General features: G+C 28.4%; 1 long non-coding RNA gene across 1 annotated transcript; it reads left to right on the forward strand.

Moving 5' to 3' along the window:
• Positions 1-113: 113 nt before the first annotated feature.
• On the forward strand, positions 114-8818 carry LOC117129102. Its single transcript, XR_004452680.1, has 2 exons — positions 114-1079; positions 6133-8818. It is a non-coding gene; the product is annotated as an uncharacterized LOC117129102 (long non-coding RNA).
• Positions 8819-9522: the final 704 nt, after the last annotated feature.

The raw sequence follows: 9522 nt of genomic DNA on the forward strand, positions 1-9522 counted from the left end.
GTATTCCTCTTTCCATTACATCAATTAGTTTATGATTTACAAGGAATAGTATAATACTTTTTGTCCTATGATAAACAAATTTTCACCATGTGTGTTATATTATCCTCCAAATTTACAGGGAGAATTTTTTTGAATAGTTCAGGGTTTAGGGATCGTTTATATTAGAAGGTACAACTAACTCCAACCAACGCTTGATGGTTCAACAATGGCGATTTAATGGAATTGAATTTGCCAGATGGGGCAATAGGGAATGAATGGGTGAGGGTGTAATTTACTGATACACCCTTGAGCTGACTGATTTATTTGGTATTTTGCTACTGCTTTGTTTTAGGAACTAGGGGACGTTCTGGGTCCACTTTGTTAACGATGGCGTAGGATTTAAATTATGTTTATGGATCAGTTATTAAAATAATATTGTATATGGTAATGGATATATTTTTTGACGAATAGTATTTAGTAAAAAAATATATTATAATGTATGAGTATACGTGAGGAAAAGAGTTGTTGAACTACGCAGGATGAAATGTGTGGATTATTTCTAATGTAAGTACAAATATTGTGTTGGTGAAGTGGTATTTCTTACGTGAGTATTCTCACACGTGTTACATTTCCCACCTCTTATTACTGAGTTAAAAATCAGGAGGGTATTTTGATTTTGTTAGTTCTTGGACCAAATGGATTTCGTAGATAGTCGTCGTGGAGTTCTTTGGTGAGAAAAAAAAGATGCAACGGAGCTTTAACTTCACTGGTGTCGTCTCGTGGTTTGCATCTAAGAATATATACATCTTTCAACGATTCATATGATGACACATGCATAATGGATATGTGAATTCGTGAATAAAACGACCAGTCGAACAATAATCTTTCCATTTTTAAGCTAGATTTTGATCAGGTTGACTAAAAGCCAAACATGTTGTGGACACTTGCACACCAACACCAAATGACTGAGTATTTGTATTTTTTGATAAAACAGTATCTGCTACATTACCACGTTTCTTTGCTGTTTCTAACTTCGATATTTTAAACAAAAATTAGCTTGTTGTTTCATTCTTTTTCTTTTTTTGCTGGAAAAATCAAGGGTGTTTTTCAAAACCAACCCATATTTTCAAGTCAAATCCAAAACCAACCCTTTTTTTTTTGTCCATACTATTCATCAATAAAATTTCCATACTATCCTTATGTTTTTGAATTATTCACAAAATTGCCATTTTTATTTATTTTTTTATTAATTTCGAAATTAACAAAAAATCAAATACACCCTAACCATTTCTTTTATTTACAAAAATGCCATCATCATCAATTTTTCCAACCACCATGAACCACCATTTTTGAGCTCTAAAGCTCTAGAATTCAATTTTCAACCACTTTTTTTCTCATTATAACCCAAAAAACTTCATTTTCTCTCATCTCCTCTACATTTCCATCTAAAAAACTCTCATAACTATCATTTTCATAATCACAAACTTCATATTTTCGAGTTTCTTCATTAGTGAATCGTTAAAGATGCTTCTTTTTGCTCATATTTGGAGTTTGGACGGTTGAAAAGGTTGGAAACAAGCTTTACACATGAAAAATGTAACTATTTACATGGTTTTCGTTCTTTTTCAGATCTGTGTCGCGACGGTAGACTGTTTTGTATGTCTACGCCTCCGTGGAGACTTACGATGCAGTCTATTTGTCAACGCACGGGTTAGTTTTGCAATTGAGCAGACAAATTTTTTTCTAACGCAGACTTCCCCAGTAGTCTCCGTCTTTACCTTTGACAACAAAAATAAAACTTTCGGTAGACTTACTAAGACGTCTACCTAAAAGAGGTTAGTTTTTCATTTGACCGAACTTTTGACTTTTCAAAATAGACTTCAACGGAAGTCTACAAAATGTAGACTGCCAACAAAAGTCTATAAAAGGTCAGTTTTGCATTTGACCAAAACTTTGACTTCGTGGAATAGGTTAGTTTTGTGTTTGACCAAAAAGTTTAAAAAGCAATCAAAAATTTATTAAATTGTAGACTTCATATGCAGTCTTCTTATCTTAAAAAAAAAATGTAGACTGCGTATAAAGTCTACTTTTTTATTTTGGTCAAATGCAAAACCAACCCGTCGGATTTGAGAGTAGACTTCACAAGAAGTCTACACACCCGTAGACGTTCATTTTAATCTACTGATTTGAAGTCAAACTTGGTCAATTGCAAAACTAACCTCTTTCAAAAAAATTCAAACATGTAGACTGCATATGAAGTCTAGTTCTGAAAGTCAAATCTTGGATGAATTCTGGTCAATTGCAAAAAGTAACCTTTTTAAATTGTAGACTGAAATGAAAGTCTACATGTACAAAATTACAACTTTTATTCAACTATAGAAAGCAACCCGTAAAATGGTCAATTGCAAAAACCAACCCAAAGAGTAGACCTATTTGACAGTCTACGTCTGTAAACTGAAAAGAACGTCAACATCTTCAGAGACTAAATATTAAGTCTTCATAGAAAAATCTATAAAAATGTGAATTTGTGTATTATTCATTAAATTTTTTCTAGTTTTTTTGTTTGACAGTGTGTGTTAGTTAATCCTAATGGGTTTGAGTGATTTTGAAAATAATTTTTTTTTTATAATTATGAAGGTATAATTCATTTGATTTGACAATGTTGTTAGCTAATAATTGTAGACGTATTTCTAAGTCTTCGTTTATAGTTTTGCTAGTAAGGCTGAGCTTGTTTCAAAGCTGAAGTCGGTGACTGTGGAATATAATTTTACATTTTCAGCATATAAGACAACAAAAACTCTGTATGTGGCTAAGTGTCGTGTTCAAGGATGTGGTTGGAAACTTAGAGCGAGTGTGAAGTATGGGCCAAAGACATTTTGGGTGACAAAATATTCGAAAAAGATGAAGAATCGGAAAGGTTGAAGAATGTTCCTTGTGCATGATGGCTGTACACATGGTAAACTTCTTGAAATGACACAAGAAGATTATGATCTGGACAACAAAATTGAGAAGATGGTGCTAACCTATTCCTTACCAAACATCATTTAAAACAAATGACTCCGAATAGGAATATACTCCTCTTATGCCTGTCACGAATAATCGACAAGTACGGAACTTGATCGAGTTATCTAAGACACACTTTGTACGCCTTTGTGTATCAAGCCTGCGCCAATACACTAAAAAAATTTGGATTGACTATATGTTAAATAATAAGTGTAGACGTTTTTGTAAATCTACAAATGTAGACTGCAGTTGAAGTCTACGTCGTAAATTCTATTAAAAGTGTATTTGTGTATTATTCATCATATTTTTTCATGATTTAATTATTTTACAGTGTATGTTAGTAAAATTTTAATGGTCTTGGATGAATTTCACAATTTAATGTGTTATAATTATACACTTGATACTTATTGCAAATTGTTTTGATTAGTATTATTCTTGAAAATTTTTGGGAAAATTTTGTATAGATTTTCTTCTTCTCACATGTGTGTTAGTTATTATTTTAGCTTATGGTGGTTTTACTTGTTTGGTTGGTTAGATCTTGTGAAAAAATTGATATCTAACAAAAAATTAATAATATCATACAAGTGAAAACAACTAAAAATGAATACAATGTTTATAGATTATGCATTAAAAAATTATTTAAAAATTAATATTTTATTATGAAAGTTATTACAGAGCAATATATTAAAAATTATTCTTGAGTATGTTTGATTTTTCATAATTTGATGCTTCAAATAAAGTCTTGGAAAAAGTACCTGCCAAATAAGATAGAGTTATGAGAAAAACATAAGATAAAAAATAAAATCATATTTTAGTAGACTTTTTATTAAGTCTACGTAAAGTTATTGTTTAGTAGACTTTAGTTGAAGTCTACACTAATGGAAAATTTTCATATTTAAAAGTGTGCATTTAGAAAATTTGAAAATACTTTGTTCTGGAAAATATTTCAAAAATGGTTTTTTGTCATCCTTGTAACAAAGCAAAAAGATAATGTATGAATCTATAAATTTAGTTCATTATAAACACAAAATATCTTATAATGAATATATGGAAAGCTTACATTTTTGGGAAGATGATTTGAAAATATTGGAAGAGAATACCTGCAAAATAAAATAAAATTTTAAAAAATAAGATAAAAATTAAAATCATATTTGAGTAAACTTCTAATGAAATTTGCTTAAAATTCAAGGCTAGTAGACTTCATTTGAAGTCTACCAGCCGTAAGTTTTAAGTAGATTTCAAATGAAGTCTACTCTATCAAAAAAATAGATCTGAAAAATAATACATTAAAAATATGAAATAAGTTTAAATCTAAAAAACTTTTAAAAATATGATTTAATAGACAAAATAGTTATAAATTAAAGACATATTAATATGAATTTTAATATGTAACTTTATTTGAATATAAATACTAGAACACATATTTTAAATCTATAGATGTAAACCTTACATTTCTAGGAGGAGAAGAGAACAACTATGGAAGAAAATACCTGCAAAATAAGATAAAATTATTAAAAAACATAGAAAAAAAATTAAAGTCATATTTTTGTAGACTTCCAATGAAGTCTGCTTAAACTTTATGGTTTAGTAAACTTCATATGAAGTCTGCAAGCTTTAGTAAACTTCTTTAGAAGTCTACACTGTCTGATAATTTTCAGATCTGAAAAAATCTATATATTTTGAAATGTGAAAATAATTTTAAATCTGAAAATACTTTACATAATATAATTTATAAGGTAAACTAGTAGCAAATTAATGTAGAGAGCTTGATCTATAAATTTATTTGAATATAAACATGTAAATACATATTTAAAATCTATTAATCTAAAACTTACATTTTTAGAGGAGATGATGAAATCCATGAGTGATAATACCTACCAAAAAAAGATAATATTGTGAGAAATAAACATAAAATACACATTTAAAATCTATAGATCTAAAACTTACATTTTTTAAAGGAGAAGATGAAAACCATGAATCATAATATCTAAAATGACAAGAAAATATTGTGAGAAAGACTTGAGAAAATTTTAGAGAGAAAGAAGATAATGAGAGAGATTTAGAAACAATTGAGAGAATTTTAGAGAGAAGAGAGAAAGTTTTAGAGAGAAGGGAGAGAGTTTTAAGAACTTGTGCAGCCACTTTAGAGAGAGATTGAATAAATTTTGTTTATATAGGGAGACAAAAATGTAACTAGGTTAAAATTTACGATACTGTAGACTTCGTTTGAAGTCTACTAAAATTAAAATTTTGGAGTAGATCTTACTATAACATAGTAGACCTTTTTGGAAGTCTACTATAATAATTTAATTATTGTTGTTTATTCTTTATTATTTTAATAATTTTAATATATGATTTATTAAATTTATTTCTTTATTTTTTAATAGTTATAGTATATGATTTCACTTTTTTATTCTTAAGGAACTTAACTTAGTTTAAATATAATGATTTTTTGTAAAACAAATTGAAAAATATAGACTGAAAAAGACGTCTTCAGATAAATAGACTTTATTGTAGGTCTACGAAACCCTAAACCACAAATATCAAACCCTAAATGTTTTGCTTGATAATCAAAAAGTCTCATTTATACAAAATATAAACTACTAAACATTAATATGCAGATTTAAGTTAATAAAACAAAAAAAAAACAAAATCTAAAATCTAACCCTATGAAATCAACTACTAAAAGACATAACATGTTAGAACCTTTTGTTTCTAAACTATGAACATAGTCTAGCACATGATAACCAAATTAGTATATATTCTTCAAAATTGTTGATTATATGAAATTTTAATTTATTTACTTCATATTATCCATTATATTGATGATTAATTAAAAATATCACAATAATTATTTTTATACATTTTCAAAATTAAATTAGTAGACCAAATTAGAGTGTAGACTACAAAACAAGTCTATAAAGTAGACTTCGTAGGAAGTCTATATATATGTAGACTTCTTTTATTACGTGTAGACTTCCAAAGGATAGAAACGTAAAATACATTTATGTTTTTTGTTTGGTCATAAGGGTGAAATAGTACTTTCACTACTCCTTTAGTTTGGTTTTGCATTTGACTGAAAGTGGGGTACACTTTTACATTTGACTTGAATATTTGGGTTGGTTTTAGCAAATGTCCCAAAAATCAAAGCTACAAGTTAATAACAAGGGGGAGTACCAACACACATGCAAAAATGAAAACATAATAAAAATAAATAATTAAGCATATATATATTTAAAATACAATATTATATTTGTAATAACGTGCTATATTTATACATGCCTGCATATAAATCAGTAAATTGTCAATACCATCAAAAGCAAAAAAAAAAAAACATATAAAGGTGATATAAACAAATGCGTTTTAAAGATAACTAAAGGTGATGAAATAGAATCCAAGAAGGTCGTTTCAATTGAAAGAACATTGAAGCCAATCATTTAGTATGTCAAAAATCATTATCATCATCAACACCATCGCCACTACATGTACGTAACTACAACTTGATTATCATCTTCATTATTTTTGTTGATTAGTAAGCGATTACAAACTGATGATGAAACATGCTACACATTAACAATTGATAGAGCCATAGTACATCTTAGTTCTTAAAACTAATGATGAGGAAGGAAAAAGAATGTAGTAATCATTACGATTCAATTGTTTCCGACCTTTGCTAGTTGTGGAGATGACGGTTGGTAGTTAGATCACTGAGAATGGCCAAACATTTAGCATTAATATTGTGGAGGGATTGTAATTGTCAAAACACAGGGACCATATAAATAAATCGTAATTATAGGGACGAGAGTCTGCAATTCGAAAACTCGCGCACGTAAGATGTGAAGAAGACGCGTTGACATTAATGCGACACGCTTCCTCAGATCAAGTCTTCTATTCGCCTTTCGGTTTAATTTCCTCACGTCGAACATGCTAGAATGTGTGAATGTGTCGAATATTTGCGGAAAGATTGTGTGGCAAGTCACCCAGTAACTGAGAACACCAATTATAAATAGATAAGTACTGTAAATGTCGAAGAACTTACGGAGCTATTTGAGTAAGATGATAATTCGTGGAAGAAATAACCATCTCTATGTCCACTCTTTTTTTCTTTATTATTATTATTATTATCTTTTTCACATTTCTTCTTTAGGTTGCTCTTGTTTTTAAACCCTAAAGAAGTTACCTGTGTTTCATGTAGATATTTCATGTTTTAATTACGTGTTTTTTTTGGGGGGGGGGGGGGGAGGGGGAGGGAAGGGGGGCGGAGTTCGTTCGGTTCATTTGTGTGTTGCTATAGTCGAAGTTTAATTGAAATTTGAAATCATTTTGGTTTAGTACGTACAAGTAAAATGTTTTAACAAAACATGTACTCTTAAAGAATCCGTGAAGAAAAATATGATACAACATCGTCATGGATGAATTACGAATATATTTCTATCATTCGTGTATCTGTTTGATTTCCATCATTATTGCTTCACTCTATTGAATATTCTATTATTATTTTGTAGCATCAATCATAGTGCATAATTTAATTATAACGTAACCGCTTCAAGATTCAACTACTCTGCCACGGGTATCATTAACAAGTTGGTGGCAAACAAACAAAAAAACACAAGTTAGGCATACATCTAAAATATATGGTTACTTGTTAGGAACATTTATTGATGACACTAATTTTCGGATTTTGAAGGTACAAATGTAACAACGCACTCACTTTATAACGCATGGATTTATCATTTATGTATCGGTTATTTCAATCATACATACATGTAAATATGTGTGCGTTACTATATCTATGTTCACACTTATATCATCAAAGCTAGTGTTGTTAATTTAGTATGCTATAAACCAGACGATTACCGTAAGTTTTTATAATAATGTTTGTTTATTAAATGATTTTAACATTTTGCAATACTACAATCTTTATCGATTATAAAATGACGAATACAAATGTTTGTTTCTTAAATATCATCGTTGTTGAAGAGTTAATATATTACATGTCATTTAAATTATTTTTAAGACTTCATATGCACAAAAAAAATTAAGTTTTGCGGCTGACACTAATTATCAAAACCAAATAGGCAACATCGATTGTATAATGACGAAAGAGAATTAAGTTTTCAGTTTTCGATTTGTTTACTATTAACTCTCCATAAGTGATTTCATTTTATACATCTATAAAATTTTGCTTTCGTTCTCGCCTTTGTTTCGTTTATGTGAGTTAAGTTTTTTTTTAACTTCTTCTATGAATTCGGTAAATTACATAAGTGTCAATTTAAAAAGTTGACATCTGTAAAAATTAGTTTCACTCGAGAAACATATCTAAGAATCAAAACTTTGAAAAAAATCACAGACAAACTATATTAACAGGTTAGTGTTCAAATCTAAAATATCAATTTATTATAGAATATAAGTGCAGACTCGAAATATAATTGTCTGTCTAATATATATTCACCAGCTCGGTCTAAAAATCATCTAATTCTAGAACAACAAAAAAATAATTATTTCACCAGTTTGGATAATATCTGATTCCGAACGGGTAATATCTGAACCCGAATGAATATCCGAAGATAACCAAACTTAAGTATACTTAACCTATATTTTTAGTTTACTTCTCCTATTTTATTCAAAATATTTATATTAATGATGCTTATTGCTCAAAATTAGATAATATACATATAATCATAGACAAAATCATTTACTACTCACTTAAAATACATATTCAGCTCGTGTTTCTTGCAATAACAAAAGTTGTATCTAAAATTTCAAAAAACAAGTAAGTTATTGTCTTTCTATTTTTAAAGTTTTATCTCCAAACCTATTAATAGTTTAATATTTTAAAAATTAGAAACCCAGTTAAGTTAAAATATATTTTAAATACAAAAAAAACTTAAACAATGAATAAATTTTTTTTTTTTCAAAATTTAAATATCCGAACCCGGTCCAATATAGCCGAACCCGAGCATAAAATACTTGAACCAGACTCTAAGTCTATAAATACTCGAACAGGTTCTATACCTTTATACTGAAATACCTGATACAAACTCGAACGGGTATCCGAACGCCCACCCCTACGATATATGATCATTTTTATAATCTTGCTTGAACAAAAAAAAGTTAAACCATAGATCAAAAAAATCTCAGTGTGAGACTTTTACCATTTTTAGTAATTTATAGTCGTTTTTAAAAATTCAAAATATAACATATAAGAAAATATATAACTTTTTTATTATATGCTTAATGTAATTGTTTAATTTTTTTAATAGTATAAAATCAAACAAAAAACAGAGGGGTTAAAAAAATTGTTATCAAATATGTATTATTCATAATCATTAATTGTCATATATATGTTAACCATATTAGGTAATTCTGTAACTTTTATTTAAAGAAAGAAAAAAAAATATTTTGTATACTAATAATTAATTTGATTGTTAGTTTAATAAAAATCATAGTATATGTTTATATGGACCAAATTATTTTTCTAACAATTCTAAGAATCATTCTCGTAATGACACGTAGCTACGAAAACATATTGTAATGCTC

Source organism: Brassica rapa, chromosome A10 (assembly GCF_000309985.2).
Source record: "Brassica rapa cultivar Chiifu-401-42 chromosome A10, CAAS_Brap_v3.01, whole genome shotgun sequence".
In the NCBI taxonomy this organism is placed as follows: domain Eukaryota; kingdom Viridiplantae; phylum Streptophyta; class Magnoliopsida; order Brassicales; family Brassicaceae; genus Brassica; species Brassica rapa.